This window comes from Lagopus leucura, unplaced genomic scaffold (assembly GCF_019238085.1).
Source record: "Lagopus leucura isolate 7727_CA_CO unplaced genomic scaffold, USGS_WTPT01 Super-Scaffold_100035, whole genome shotgun sequence".
Taxonomy (NCBI): domain Eukaryota; kingdom Metazoa; phylum Chordata; class Aves; order Galliformes; family Phasianidae; genus Lagopus; species Lagopus leucura.
The window spans coordinates 4,283,789-4,300,975 of NW_024962284.1; positions in this window are offsets into that span (position 1 = coordinate 4,283,789).

Consider the following 17,187-nt stretch of genomic DNA (forward strand, 5'->3'; position numbering starts at 1 on the left):
AGCACCGGGCATAGACTGTCTTGACAAGGACTCAAAAGCTGCAGTATCCTGTCAGGCCAAATCAATGTCTCAGTGATGCATACTGCAGCCTTACCTGTTTACTTAGAAACCATTGCCATTGCCAGGATCATGGAATTACATTGTAGGGTTATTAATTACATGATTTGTGTGACCTTTCCATTTCTCAGAAGAAGGCCTCCTTTCTTGCTGAGAGATCTGTCAGAGTGCAAATCATCTCCCAAAGAAAATAATGAACCCCCATTAAAATGAAGCTAGAAATTAAACCAGGAACATGTACTTCTCCAACACACTGGAGGTGCTTGGTAACAATTTTCCAGTCTCAGTCCTGCACTCGAGTTTTGTTCCCGCAAACCTGAAGATGAAGGAATGAAAGGCAGGACCTGACACTGCTGACTTCCTCCCAGATTGCAGTCACACAAAGTTGCAGAAAAGATCCCTGCTATCGCATCCATGCCAGGTGTTAGTTTCCACAAAGCCCTTACATTTGTACAGGACCACAGGGAATAGTCATTCTCTAAAAGAGACTACAGTGCACTTGCAGAATATACTGACGCGTGTCTTTTGTCTCCAACCTTTCTCAGATGCTCTTCTAGTTTAGATGCCACTGTAGATGAGAATAATCTGACAGTCAGAGACAGAGTTCTTAACAGCAGAGGACAGGTCCCTTGCACAGAAGGGAGAATTTTCCAGACTTTGGTCACTCTTCCCTAGGTTTAATTAAAATTCAAAAATAACTACATCTAAGAAATTCTAGATGGCATTTTCCATTTCCCCTTGCAGCCACTGAGACTCACAAAGCAACAGGACAGCTACCACAGCTCAGGGACTTGAGAAAGTGTGCTGAGAGCAGGAATGGCTGCTTTACAAATACTCAAAGACTAAATTCAGTTCAACTCCCTAACATCAAAGCCACTTCTTCACACCTGACAGATTCTCACAGGTTTCTGTAAAGCAGTGAACTCCAAAATGCTAATGGATGCCTATAGGTCAATTGCATTTGCCCTGCAACCTTGGACATGCTGTTGACCCCTGAAGCACACTACTTGCATTCACCCCATTAGAAACTTGTGGTGCTGTTACCCAAACAGAATTGTCTTGACCATGTGGAACACCTCACCTTCAGTGAGGTCTGCCCAAGCGTGCACTTACAAATCTGCATGTCATGGCAGCTCATGTGCTTTTCATACTTCTCCACAAATACAGAAATGTATACTCAGAGAAGCAACACAAGGATTGCAAACCACAACGTTATACCAGGACATAATGGCCATGCAGGTTAATAGCCTGAAAACGTAGAATGAGCCTTTTCTGTAATTCCCTATAGTTTGTTCACTTGATTAATTGAGCCCGTTCAATTTCCATTTAAGACTATTAAGAAGTCTGCAGCTCTAGCTATTTTTGTCTGTGAGACTCAGCTCAGAGATTTCAGAAGCCTAACATTCTAGCTGCATGTCACTGCCACCATTGTCTCTTGTCACAATTCTAATTCTATGTTCTGATAATAAAATTTCATTAGTGTCTGCACATCCTTTGCCTTACCTTTGAAGTACTGTCTTGTGCTGAAACGATTAGCAGTACTTTACGTCATATCACTTGACTGTTTGACAGCCATTGTGAGTGAGCTAAACAGAGAGAAATTAAAATTTCTGACAATTTCCATTACATCTAAATTGCTGAGAAATTAAGGGATATTTACTTTTACAAATATTAAAGGTTGTTTAAAATGTAAACTGACTTCACTTTATTAGCAGATTTCACAATGTGCTAATTCAAAATGACTACATGGCCTTATGTGAATAAATTACCAACTCATTTCCCAAAAGCGAAGGACATTTCCTCCAGGCTGCTTTTTGACTGTTTGTGTCAGTAGGAAAAGAAAACAAAAAAACTTATGAATATTTCAGAACAGGAGATATTCCTTGCTGCCTGTGCTCCTTGTTTCATCCCAACAGAATAATGAGGTCTATTCCTGTATGATATGGTTTTGTAACAATTTTATTTTTTTTTTTAAAGCATGCTATGAAGCATTGACTTATCATTGATGATAACATATTTTGGAGGAGATCCTCCTTGATAAACACGTCTTGATTCCTGCTAGTCCAGATGGTCACAACCTACATGTCCATTCACGCAGTGATTTGAAATCCCCTTTAAAACTAATTTAGGTTTTTCTACTCCTCTTTGCCTCTCCACAATAAACTTCTCTGCTTGAAGAGGTATGCATACGTATATGAATTTTGCCAAGTAGCAGCTTTGTTTTCTCTAAATGATGTGGTCATTCCCCTTGAATTCTTCAGTCAGCCTCTGAAGGCCTTGCTGGAGGCCACCAAATTGAACTATGTATGATTTGACTTCAGGTCACAAGACTGTGACTTGGTTTCACAGTCTCTTCTCTGCTTTTTGTGTTTCCTCACCATGAAGCAGCCCTTACCATTGCAAACTGCAAAACTCTCGAACGCTTCAGCAAAAGAGGTCATAAGAAGCTTAGCACACCTGTGTGGACTTACAGAGTGCCACCAGGTGCCTCCCATTTCAGATGCAAATACATTGCTGACCCCTGGTTTGCTTTCTAACCACCCAGCTCAGCTCTTCAGCTAATTTAAAAACTGAGTTGGCACAGCTGCATGTAGTTATTGAGGTTCCAGGCACAGTTAACAAGTCACAACTTTCTGTATCTCAGCTCAAGTGCCATAGGAAGGCCAGGCTCTCCTATGCATTTTGTTCTCCAGCCAAGAAAACCTGGTCATGCCTCCTCAGCTCTAAAACTTTCCCACTCACCACCGCAGACCCACTTCCATACTTTCTTTCCAAAGTGCTGAACCTCCAGCCCATCAATAAGATTTTCTATCTTGAATTTTTTCCAGGACTTTTCTAGTGTCTAATCAGCTTTCATCACAAACCACTCTTAAAGGTGGCTGCACAAGGCTCAAAGGCAAACACAGCTCCTAAATGTCCTAAGTTTTTGCCTGGTAGGTACCTCTTTTATAGACTCCATTGTAGGCAGCATTCATGTGACCATTCTAGGATGAAACCCTGAATGACTGTTCATAGCTTACTGGCACGCTGAATGCAGATTATTCCATGAATTCTGGCACCCTTAAACGGAGTATAATAGTTACCTACCACATAGGACGTTGTAAGGCTTAATTTATTACTGCTGTAAAGCAGTTGAGGTCTTTAGAAGAAGGGTGTTACGAAAACATAAAGCGCTATTGCCATAAAACATTTGTCTGGCTGAAAGCTCTCTTATAACACTGGTCTGCTTGAAAAACAAAGAGGGATGCAGGGAATCAGAATGTCTTACTGGGCATTTTCCATTAAGAAAAAAGGTACTGCTTTAATTTATTTGGTGTCAGCCTACATATTCTAAGATGCTAGGCGATGAAGGAGGAAGAAAACTAGAGAGCATGTCTACTGCATAAAGCATATATGAATAAAAGATTACCAGGACACGGAAAAGCATACAAGCTATTTCTCATTGTCAGCTACACACATTTACCAACAGAAAGAGATATGCAAATAAAGAACTTTCAAACTGTAAGTCCTTCAGATTAAAGCTAATCATTATGAATAATGCAAATTGTGTGAGAAATGCTGAGAGAGGATGTTAAAAAGGAGAAAGACTACAATATTCTTGATGACTTGTTTGTGTGGGAGTGTTTCGTTTTGTGGGCACTTTTGAGACACAAGAGTCAAATTAGGAAATGCAACTGTATTCAGTGGCTGCCACCAAAGCTCACCATGCTTGAAATTCTTCTTTGCAGGCTTTGCTGAATCAGGACTTTAGCACGTGAAATATACTTTGATCCTGACAGTGGTTCCTTAAAGTCAAAGACCATTTTGGTGGGTTTTTTTTTATTGTTGTTGGTGGTTTGATTTTTTGTTTAGTTGGTTTTTGGTTTGGTTTTTTTTTTTTTGTTTTTATGCACCATCAAACTCATGCTCATCCTTTGTCAAAATATATCAATATGAGAGGATTATAATAAATAGTTCTTTTAACAGTTCATTTAGGATTCCGAAAAGATGAGGTCTGCAAAATGCAAAAGAAAAATCAGATGGAATTTTTAAAGCAAACAAACTGTAACAACCCCTGAATTAATACCACCACAGAAAGAAAATTAAATCTAAAGATAAGTTTATGTGATCTAAAAGCAGCAGACTGCAATATGCTAAAGCACACTTGCAACCACAAGCTACGTTAGGACTCACAGCACAGACAAGTGCCACATTCCAAATGTTCCTCCACTCCTTAAAATAGATATGTACTTACCAGATACTGACAAACAGCCAGTCTCTAAATGGGTAAAGGAAGATTTTTCTTGTTCTCATTCGATTTACTTTTGCTTTTTATGTCATGTCCAGCTTCTACTCACATGCTACTGAGTCAAAAATAGAGCTATTCCATGAGAAATGTTGATGCGTGGTATTTTTGATCTGCCCAGAAGACAACAAAGCATGTGACAGCACACATTTATCGAAAGATTTTCAGTGAGTTCACTAGAAATCCTCTCATAGGTGCTCATAACTTGGCTCTACATTTTGATTCCAGGAATCAGAGGTTATAAGTCTCAAAAAGATCTTTGAGACCCTCCAGCAAATCACTGCAAGATTCCTCCAGCAAATTGTGAGGAGCATCTCAACTTCCAGGAATATACTCAGATCAAGCTTCCAAACGTCTTTCGACAATGTAAAAACAGAAATAAAACTGTCAGGTGCATCTATTGAAATGTCCCGGATCACAGAAATGATCAGTCACCTAATTGAAGTGATTGGAAGTCAGAAAGATAATCTAAATATATGCAGCTGTTCTCTGAAGTCTGCTACGTTGTAGCTAGATTCCCAGAAAGTTTGCTATGAAGCTTGCAATAACATCTAAAATCAAATACCACAAAATGAGCTTTGCTTTAAATTCTGAAGTTAAACACTCTCCTTTTGGAGTACAGAAAGTATAGGAGCAAATAACTGCAAGGGTAGCTTGGGTGAATCTGTACTTCATTGAGCAGCTGCACAGCAATCTGTGTGTGTTCATGCCTTCCCAATAGGGATAACCCCCAGCAGGGGTTACCTACCCCTCACCACCAATATTACAGATTCATTTCTGCATTTGTTTCACATGGACGAAACAAGGAGCCTAACAAGTCTAAGTATCCTACTCTAATTAACTTTAGGCTTGGAAATTTCTGTCTTAACAGAACAGTCTCGCTGACTGCACAGTAGCAAATGGAAGATTGTCACTTGCTTTAAAGCACTTGTTTTTTACAGTGAAGAGCAAGAAGTGTACCAGCAGTGTTAACCTCCTGGAAACACACAATATTTAAATTACACCACTCAGAGCACAGTAATAGAGCCAAACAGACATAACTCCATATCCACTGAGCTTGCAACACAGCAAATGCTGCCATCAATCCATCTGAAGCACCGCAAGAATGGTTCATGGCACAGAACACTGTGTCTTTTTTTCCCCTCAACTCTAGTAGTGAATTTAATAACTAATCACTTTATTTTTTTTTTTTAATTATTTTTTGTTTCAACTGTTAGCCAGGTATGTTGTGCATGTTCAGAGTGTTGGCTAACTCAGATCTTTCCCACAAGCTCAGAAAAGCCCTGAGTAAAGAACAGAGAACCTCTATTCTTTGCCCCGCTCCTGAGTGAGCAGCTTCTAAAGTGCTACAAAGATTATCTTTAAATAGTTTACGAAGATTTGTCACATTATTAACAAGCATTTTTAAAAAGTGATTAGTCAGTCACTTGAGTCCCTTATTTCTTTCTGACCCATATCTAATCATAGAATCACAGAATGGCCTGGGTTGAAAAGAACCACAATGATCATCTGGTTTCAACCCCCCTGCTATGTGCAGGGTCACCATTCACCAGCCCAGGCTGCCCGGAGCCACATAATGTCAGCAACAAAACTTTCCAGGGACCATTAGCATGCTCACATCATTCCAAGGCCCAGATTCCTGCTCATCAATCTTTACTTCATTATTTGCAAAAACAAGTATTATAAAGGATGATCCATTTACCTACAGAATTCCTCAGGAAGAACATACCTCGATTCCTGTTTTAATTTTCTAAACATCCGAATCTACTTTGCAGTCACATCTGACTATTAAATACACCAGAACACTTAGCTGCCACACAGATGTCATCACCAGATGTTTCAGCCTGGGTGATGCTGGCTTCCAGAATAAATGAGTACTAATATTCTTAGAAAGGGAAGGACTGTCCCATATGTGTGGTACAGTAAGGATGCATCCTCACTTGTTACATGCCACCTCAATGACTCTCACATGCCTTAATATAAGAAAACAAATAAGGCAGACTCCAGTTACTTGGTATCTTGCAGAGAAACATAATATATATATAGCTAATATATCTGCAGAGATATTTCAAAAGGCATCTAGAATTGCAGCAAGTGCACTGAACACTCCTTTACTTTGTACATCTTTCACTGAGTTTCTGGAATCACTGCAATTTGTGACAGTCGTGACATTTTAAGTTCTTGCAGGGTAAGGTGTAACCTCAGTGGAGTGCCAGAGCATGGTACATGAACCACTACTGTGCCTCCTTCATCTTCAAAGCGAGGCATATTCACCCCTTCTGAGACCATCAAAAGCACTGCTGGGTCACACGGGCACAAAGCAGATGAGGCAGAGACAGAAGCAAACACATTTACTCATCTAAGAAATCCAAACATCCTCTTAAAAATTAAGGCCTAACCCATCTCTAGAAGGAAAGCATATCACACTTCTGAATAAAAGAAGCATCTTTGCTATCTGCTAAGAATCTGTCATTAAGCATTTCTGGTTTTATTAACACGTAAAATCTTGCTTCACTAACACAACTATCAATACGAAGGAAACGAGCAGATGCTCAGCACTGTCTACTAGCCGTCTGATCAGCCTATCGATACAACATACAGAGGCTTAATAAGTTTTTTTGTTTGAAGTTTTATAAATCCAGCTGTAAAACACATGCAACATCACAAAGAGTTTCACAGTGTCAACTGAAACTAGCTTTCATGGCTTTCTGACCTCATCTCAGAAGCAATGCCCATCTTGAATAATGCCAGAACTTGAATTTGAGACTATTTTTTCTTGGGGAAGATGGGCTGATAGGGGTGAAGGGCTGACAGGAAGATGGATTTTCTAGGGACTGACGGGCTAGATCCTGATTCTGTAACATCCATAGTCACACTGACTGAAATAGGACTGTTTCTGAAAACAGGCATGAGGTGCAGAATTTGTCCCTGAAAGGTAGAAATGATATTAAGAAAGCCTTAAAACTTAAGACGTAAAAGTCCTTTTCTTCTCTAAAGACACACTGATTTCAAATGAAATCTCCTGTGTAAATAAGCCTTGCTCCTGATTACTGTGCTCATCTCTTACTCGTAAAAGCAGTGGTTCAGTTTAAGAAAAAGTCTCTTAATACATCATTTAATGGCCTATCCTTTTTCACAAGTATTGGGCAATAAAAAAGTCTCATACCAATCTGCTTTTCTATTTCAGGCAGTGTGTTTATGGGCTTCTCATTTCTAAATGGAAAAAAACACCCTATATAAAGTCACTCTGATTAGTGTAAAACCAACTCAGAAACCCTAATTATACCTTTGCCTTTGTTTCAAATTGACAGAGAGCTATTGAAATCAAATGCTAGGAAAAACAAAAGATTCTGGTTGTTCGTATCAAGCACTTAAATTGTGTGTAAATTTACTTAGTGCTTTACAAGAGAGATAAGAGATACTTCCTGCTCTAAAGAGCTTAGAATCAACATAAAGCACGACAAACACGAGGACCACAAAGAACGCGGCTTGAGAGAATGCGGCAATAGCAGGCTATGCTAAAAGATAGGGAGGGCAATCGAAAGTGAACGCAGTCTGAGAGGTGGGTTAAAGACAAAGCCGCTTCTTTCCAACAGCAGGTGGGGCTACTGCAGTACCAACCTTTGCTAAGGGATGGCTGCAAGCTGCACCGGCATTTCAGCCTTGCAAAGGCCCTCAGAAATGGGAAACCCTTGCATTTCAGATTCGGGTGTGGAAAAAAACAAAGGAAAGTCTCCCATTTAAAAGACCGGTACAAATGATGCGATTCTCAAACGAATTCTTTCTTGCTCCTGTTGGCCTCTGCAAAGTTTACAAAAATACAGCATGCTTTTACATGTGTGACTAAACCACAGACTCAAAGATGCAGCTCCCAAAGTTGGATTGGCACAGCTGCAATGGCTTGTGGAACCAAGTTAAAGGAGCACACCTGAGCAACTCCTGAAGATCTGTACTACCTCTCACTTAGAGCACACGCCGCGCATCAAAGCTAGCTATTTAGAATACAAGTGTCACCTACACATGCAGTTTGTTCACATTACCTTATCACAGCTAATAGCTTGTAGAAATGGTCCTGTAAAGAGAACGCAAGAAGGAAAGCTTTGTTTGCCAAAAGGCAGACTATTTTCAAGCCCAAAGATCCTCTTCTGCTGGACTGAATGGGAAGCAGAGTCTTTTTCCAAGACAGAAAATGGGTTCAGGAAGGTGGTAGTGGGTTTAGCATCCCAAAAGTTCCTGCAAGGATGATAGATACAAGTTCTGGGCTCCACCAAGCTGACACAGTTCGTGAGGAGAAGTACTGACTGGGGCTGCAGAGCCACCTGTGCTCTCCCAGATGTTCAGTTCAACTCTGTGGACCTTTATTAGTATGACAGCTTACAGAAGCCATGCCACAGGGTAAAACACGAGAGCTCCAGGGATCAGCCTGTGGCAGGTAACATCCATATATAACTGTTTGGGGTTTGAGGCCCAGCTTTCATGCTCTATTTCTACCACTTGTGAGTCAGTGGCATGTTCTGCAGTATGACAGCCTCAGCCAGTGCTTTCTTCAGTCTAGGAGGGTACAGTAGGGGTCATTTTTTATTTTTTTTTCTGGCACAGGCTCATACTTCCAGCACTGGAGTGGAGTGGGAGCAACACTTTATCCCATCCTTCCATTTGTCAGCCTTAAAGTTGCTCTACACAGGAGCCAGTCTTCTCCTATTTCCCTTGCTTTCTATCTGTAGTTTCTTGGCACTGACTCCTCACGTGCTGAGGACATGTCTGGATGGACATTTATATTAATGTCAGTGTTCAACTTTAGCTAGAACAGGTACATCCCATCTACTACAGTTTGGAACTCAGGACAATCTGCAAAATTCACACAAGAAGCAAAATAAATGCTGCAGCAGTTAACTAGCTTGCTTCTAACTAACAACAGGCTCACTGCACAACAGTTAACAGCCATCTCAGCTACCCCTGCAAGCATCAATTGCTGCAGTGCCAAAATACCTTGAGGTACATACACAAGGTCTCTGAAAACTTAATATGTTGGTTGATAGCCAGTGCTGGGGCATCCTCACTGCTACTATTACCTCTGCCAGTTAGATTAAGACTGGCCAACATGCTACAATCACACCTTCATTTTGCTGAGTAGACCTGTGGAGATAAAGACAGTCTCCAATCAAAAGAGAGTCCCTCATCACAGTGAGAGGCAGAAGCACAAAAGACAGGTAATTTTTTCTAGTGAACATAATAATTCCGCTCTTTGAAGAGCAACATGCAGAACCAAAAGATGTTAAAACAAGCTTGGGGCCGTGGGCACATCTCAGACACTGCTGAAGTAGATAAAGCTGCTTTCTACCAAATGCACAGCGCAAGGCTCATGCTCCCTGTCAGCCATCCAGAGCAGAACACCAAAGGAGTAAGGGGAACAGGAGCACTAAGGGGGCATGTTGCAAAGTTAAGGACTCTCCTGCTTTTCCTTGGAGTGATACTACATTTCCATCACTTCTATGATGCTCTTGTTTATAGGACCATGCACAGCTTCCTGATGACCAGTTTTCTGGGCTAATAGAGGGCAAGGTTTACCACCCAGATGAAAGAAATGGCACATGGGAAAGTCAAAGGAACAAAACAAACAGTTGGACTCACCTTCAGAAGTAAAGCAGGCAAAAGAAAGCACTGCTCTTTATTCAAGTTTTGTACTCCTTGTAAAACATCTGGCTCCAGCAGAGCACTCTGCAGGGCCAAAAGGAAGAAGCCGCTGCCTGAACGAATGATGGTAAGCCCTGGAGGCAGAGCCTCAGATCTGCATGCACCCTCTCTGGATAGTCACCACCAGACCATGGACACGTTTATATTTGCTTTCTGAGCTGGCAATACCGCCAGCACAGCACTTCTCTACTCCAAACCCACACCTCAGCCATACTTACACAGCCGGAACACTGGCTTACAACCTATTTGCTAGCTCAGCTTAGCCCTGGGATCTCAGAGGAAGGCTCTTGGCAAGAAAAAGCAAAGTGCCTGTGGTGGCTCACACTCAGAAAATCTCCTAGAAGGCAGACTTCCCAATGTTACAACAAACATGCCTCCCTTCGAATACATGCCTGTTTCTCACTGACCTGTATTACACTACGACTGAAGTCCTTTGAAATCAGATGGTCTGATTCTGCCCCAAAACCAGTTTTACATGAGACCAATTTCTTCAGCAGGCTTAGTCTCAATTTGTACTTTTCTTGACAGCAGAATCTGAAATCTTTTGAGACACACCAATACTGAATGAGCCGACATTTTTCCAAAAAGCATCATTCCAAATAGGTGCCTGTTCCTGAAGAAAGAAGGGCACACTCTTAAATGCAGTTATTAACAGGCAGCATAAAAACAAATGACTTAAATATTAACAATATGAAATCTTTAGTAGACTTTTTGCATCTACTTGTAAAGGGCTTTTGTTTTTCCATGGAAGACAAAGCAGTGACTGTGGAAATCCCTCTGATGTGGAATGCTAAAATGCAATAACATATCACACCACAAGGTGTGCAGAAACGACTGTTTTGCCAGGTGTTTTGTACTAAAAGTTAAGGTGTACTAAAAGCTAAAAGTCACCTAATCATGTAGTGCAGCTGGCTGGGCTGTTTGCACCCTAAGCACAGCCCAGGTGCTCTTACATGTTTTGATTTGAAATCTGCAAGTCACGTTTCTCACAGAAAGTCAAGAATCAGTGGCACAGACCAAGTCCCTCACTCCTATCAGGTGAATGCCTGCAAAGGAGCTCAATTATACCACCTAAAATAACAGCCCATGCTTAGTCACTGCAGCAGTCAAGGCTGCAAAGCCAAACAACAGAACTCATGGGCCACTCTCTCCATCCAGCCTGTATACTGCAAGGACACTCATTCATGGAAAGAGTTACGTACCATTGCTAACTCCCTTGGGCATTGCTCCAATACAGAAATCCCAGGAGAGGCCTTTTGCAAAAGGCATTTCTTCCATCTCTTCATGCATAGCTTGAAGCAGCAGAGAAAAACTTCAGGGTCAAAATTTATTCTCTTGTGAAGAACTCTGGATTTGCCAGTGCAGCAGCTCTTTTCCTCCAGACACTGTCCTGTTCCTCCACTTCTGTCCTCCAGAGTTGCTGCCACTTATCTGCTAGAGAAATCCCTGCTGGGAAGGGTGAGCTGTGGTTTGAGAATTGGCATAGCCAGCATCTGGACCTTTCCTTGCTGCGGTTGCCCTCACAGGGAAAAGTTGACTTTGGCTAGAGCACTGTGTGTTCTGGCTAACCCAACTGGCAGAGGTATCCCAAGACTGCTGGCAGTGCAAACCACAGCAGCCTGAGGCCATGCTCCAGTGTTCAGGAGGAAGGCTGGGGCAGAGACACCACATCCAGAGCAGAGCCCAGCCTTCACTGCCCCCATAGGAGCCTGAGCCAGCTCAAAGTGAGGTTGGTGCCAAGCCTCCTGTACCAAAGGGAATCCAGCTTGTTCAGAACAGCGTCTTCTGTACCACTGCCAAACTGCACAGGATCTCAGGTCTGTGTTATTCACGATGCTGGTGGCAATACACATTTCTGGGATTTGCAGTAGAGACTCTGCTTTGTTCATTCAAGAAAGTCAAGTTGGCTTAATCCTATTGTGTTAATAGATCTAAATATGGACATAAAGAACTGCAGCATACATAAGCACAATGAATATGAGTTTCTCATTCAATTTTGCATAGTACATGGTGAATTGCCAGGGCAAACCTTTCAGCTTACCGACATCTTTAGACTTTGCCTCACAGAGATTATGTTCCCCTGTCAGCAATTCACTCTCCTTCTAATACTTCTAAAACAGAGGAAAGGCTGAGACCCCTAGAGATGATGCCAAAGATCGAAGGGATGGTCCTGAAAGCAGATGAACTGCAACAGTCAGTAAAGCAAGCAAACCATGCCAACAGCGGTGCTCTCAAGCAAAGGAAGCACAGTTTCAGTTCTGGCACCCATAGAAGGCAAACACTGACACACACACAATGCAGATCTCTACAAGGCAACAGCGAATGTCTCCTTTGTAGGGATTTTTGCTACTTGGAGCTTTTTCAGGCTTTCCTTGTGCTGTGGTTCTTACAGCTCCTTCACCTTTCCGGTCCTTCTGGAGAAATGAAATTCACTGATGCTCAGGCTCTCACAGTGACTGGACCCCAGAAAGCTGCATTTGCAAAAGGCTGGAATTCCCTGGCTGATACTTCCCCCCCCCCCCCCCCCCCCCTTTTTTTTTTCCTAATAAAAAATGACGTTAATTTCCCTCTGAACCACGCTACGCACACATCATCGGAAACCAAAAGCATTTGTAAGGCTGGAATCTCAGCATCGAGCATTATTTAAATTTGTAGGGCTATTTAATGTTCGTCACACACTTGAACCTAACAGTGCAAGTGATTTTTTATCTGAGCTTTTTTTTTTTTTCCTTTCCATTTTAACAAGGAAAAGTGCCCCTCCAAATATAAGCTTTGCTTGTTATTTTGAGGCAGTGAGGCAAAGCATGCAGCACACAGACCACATTTGGCTTGCTTAGCAGATGTCTACAGATCACTTGATGTTAATTTCAACATAAAAGCTATTATATTTCTGGCCTTGCCCTATTAGTTGTTAAATCATTATTTATGCTTGGCAGATAAATTCTAGGAGCCTTGAATAAAGCCCATCAACCCTACTAAACTAACCATATTTGACACAACAGTTTTCACTTATAGAAGGCCCTAGATGTAACGTTTGTTGCGTATATGATTCCATTTCACAGCCTAAAAGGTAATCCCATATTTATATTTAAACATAAACCACATATAATATGCATTCCAACATTACTTCACAGGCAAAGAATTAACTTGTCTGGTTCACTGACGTTTACAACTGTGTACAATAGCTAGTTTCAGTTCATAACTCAGTTTACCTAAATAATCTCCTGTTCACTGGCACTAGTTAGTGTGTTCTCCTATAGAAGTTTCGGCACTATACTTATGATCCGTTACAAACTTACACACTGTGGCCTTGGTGGCTATACAACAAAACAATGAGTGGAACTGTGTACTTCCTTTAATTGATACATTTAGGCAATTAAGCTCTTGTATGAGCTCTATTTATGCACACTTAAAACTGCAGTTGCCATACGTTCAGTTCTAATTTTAAAATCCAAACAGCCATCAGTTGATGTGTTGTTCTTTGTGAGCATCTTTTAGTATAATGATGTTTGGTATCCTTAACAGACTTGTTAGAATTAGGAAAAATAAAGATTTTGAATGTTCTACTGCAGACACCTCATTCAAGATGCCTGTTTCTGTTTCATCTGTCACATCAAAAGAGCACAACTTCCCCACTGTCACGGTAGTGTACATTATGACTGCATTTAAGGTTGCATGCAGTCCACGTTTCACACGATGAACCTAAACAAAAATTAGGTCCCAAAAAGCAAGAAAGAAAAAAAACCCACACTCCTTACAGCACACTGCTCTTCTGGTCCTACATGCACATAGTCTGCACACTATTAACACTTCAAACCAGGTCACTAAAGTCACTAAAATGATTTCAGTGGACCTTGGACAGACGCACATTGCATTGGTGTTTCTCTGTTTCGAGGTGGCTTAACTGTGCTGTGTTGCAATGAAAAGTCTATGCCTAGAGGCAGCTTCCCCTGTGATTTCCAAGTCAGCCCCATTTTTCTTCTCCCAGAAAGCCAGGCTGCCTAATCAGGGCTGGGTATTCACATTTCTTCCCACTTACATTGCAAAGCACGGAGCTGGGAGCCTGCAGCACCTATGCTATAGCTCTCTGCCACATTTGAAAGAGTTGTTTGCTGTATAACTTCAATCCATCCTTCAGGTCCTAGTATTCATCAAAACAAGAACATTTTCCAAGCAGGGGAAATACAGCTACATCTGAAGGCTAAGAGGTAGGAAACACCAACTGTGAGGAGAGAGGCAACCTTTGGAATGTGTGTCACACCATAACAGCTGATTGGAGCTGCCCCAGCTTTTCACAAATCCCTATGGGAGTAATGGAGGAACTCACCAAAATTTCAGGAGATTAGCAGTTATCAAGGCTCCTTGATGACACCTCTCCCCTGGCACAACAGATACAAAATGGTGAGTCTTCATCAGAAGCTTGCCATTTGATGATCCCCCTAAGACACAGTTAGAAAAGAAAGCCGTTTTCCCATTCCTCGGGATACCCATAGTCCTCCTGCTCTCCTGCTACAGCCTGGATGCACCTCTCAGTCCTGTGATGAGCCCCATCTCACACTTCTGCACATTAAGACTTTAACCCTGGGTTAAGTACGTTCACCAGATGAGAGCTGTGGATTTTGTTTCACTTCTGCTCCCAGGAAAGAGAGGTTGTAGCCAAAAGCAGGCAATATTGTAGGGTTGGTTTTACAATTACTGTCGATGACAAGCCAATTTCTCTCCCTTGATGTCTGCTGCATGTGATAATGCAACGTTTCCTCAAACATCATGTCATAAACTAGCAAAGGTGAGCAACTGGCGAGGCGGAAAAAGTGAGGAGAAGAGACAGTAAATAAAGTCATGTGCATCAAATATTATTTATTAGCACATGGGCTTTTTTGACATGTGATTTTGATGTTATTATTTCCTTTGCCTTCTGATAAAATACATCCAGCTGTAACATACAAACTCTACAGTTGGCTAATATAATGCTTTTTTGCATGCCAGCAGCTTCCTTCAGTTATATTAGCTGGAAAGAAATACAAACAAAAAGCCCACCTAGCACAGTGAGGAAAGCAAAAGCATTGCTAGAACTGGGAAACAGAATCATTAAACCCAATATTAATCCCACACGTGGTGTTAACTTAGGCAGATCTTCCAGAAGCTCAGTTTGGCTAACCCTACAATTCCAAGACAAATACTTCAATGTGTTATGGAGCTTAAGCAGAGCCCATCCTCAGACAATCACATGCCGAATACAGAAAGAACAGAGAAACGTCCGTGTTAAGCAAAGACAAGCAAAAACTTCAGCAATACAACCAGGCTCAACAATTTTTGGCAGGTGATGCAAAGTCTGAGTTTACCTATTTCTTTCTGGTAAAACAGCTTGTTTTCCTTAGGTAGGCATCCTAGCAGACTCAAAAACAAAACAAAACAAACCCGCACAACTTCAGTGAAAGTCAGGGATCGCTGTAGCCCAAAGCATGGTTGTGAAGCTTAACAGTTAACTGGATTACCTCAATATGGAGACCTTTTGGCTTTCACTGTCATCACTAGCTGTTCTTGGCAGGCTGGCACAGCTGAACAGTGCTATCAGTGCTACCAATAGGCTAAGTATTGAATTGCTGATTCACAGAGAAGTAGGAGTTGAAAGAGATCAAACTGTACAATCTAGATTTGTAGGCAGACCTGTATGAGTGGCTAACAACTCTGTACAGCTATCAGGGGATACACATCAGGGGTGTCTTGCATTTCCAGTTAACACTCTGCACATCTGCTGCCTCTAGCATCAAACTGAAGTTGCTCTGTCACTTCAATAATTCTGTTTCCACTCCTCCACATGCTTCTCTTTGAGAGAGATTATGATTTTATGATGAAGACAATTCAGTGCTGGCCCAATGCATAGCTCAATTTGCTTTGAGAATGTTTTTCTTTCAAACAAGGCCCTGACTACAGGCTCCAGCTGCCTGCACAGCCCTTCCAACTCTTGCAAATCCCCATTCTCTTTAACCAAGGTGCTCCCTCTTCTAATGGCTGCTGCAGTTAAGAATTCCAAAATCAGTAACTTCAGCATGGATTGGAGGACCAGCACTCGTGTTCCCACTATTGAAACACAGAACCAAAAATTCAGCACTAACTTCACTCCTCTCCAGAAAAACAAAACCAATCCTTGCTTTCTTTTTAAAAAAATGTTTTTAACAAGAGGCTCTAGCTACCTCTCAGGTAACAAAAGGATATGCAGATTAGCACATACATAGGTTTTTCTCTTGCTTGTAACCAAACAAGGGATAACTGTCACCAGCTTCCTCACTGCTATTTGTTCCTCACAGTGACAACGCACTGCCACTGATAAGTATTCAGCCACAGCATGTCTGCTCTGAAAAACAAAGCTGCTCTCCCACCTCCACTGTAACTGATTTCAGGAGGTTTACACCTCCGTCTAAACATCTGTGGATACAATTCCACCCCCACACGCTCACACTCCATGTTTGCAAATGAAACAACTTGGGCTGAAGCACAACACGGTCCTGCAGTGAATCCAAGTCCCTAGACTTTATGCCCGATATACACTGTGGAATTTCCACCCTGCACACAAAATTATTCATGACAGAAACACGGAAGGACCACCTTCCCCCTCCCTCTGTGTGAATACCAATGAGAAAAATAGCAAGAGGGTTTCTTTCCTTCCCTGATCACAGAGAGAGAAAAGGAAATTTAAGAACAGCATATATGCAGAAGGGAGGGGAGAGTCACTGCAAAATGCTGAAGACCAGGGGTGTGAGCACTACTTATATTAACATCTTCCATCCCTGGAGCTGCAGTAATTTGCATGACATTATCTACCTGGGATGTTGCTATGGTTATCACCATACATAAGTAATTACCAGGGCAAATTGCACATACGGCGCACAGATTCCTGCTGTCAGAAGCAAAGGATTTTTTTATACTCTTGAAAAATGTAAATGTTTGGGAAAAAAAAACACTAACAACAATTCCTGATAAGAGGAAAAGTTTAAGACTTCTCCCAAATGGTCTAAAATGATCGTTAACCATGCTTATTGGCAACAGTACCTTGAGGCACAGCTCAGATTATCCCTAAGTGAGATGGACACTGCACAGACTCAGTAGAAAAAGTCAACAGTGCTCATAAAAAATAGTAGAAATGGTAACCA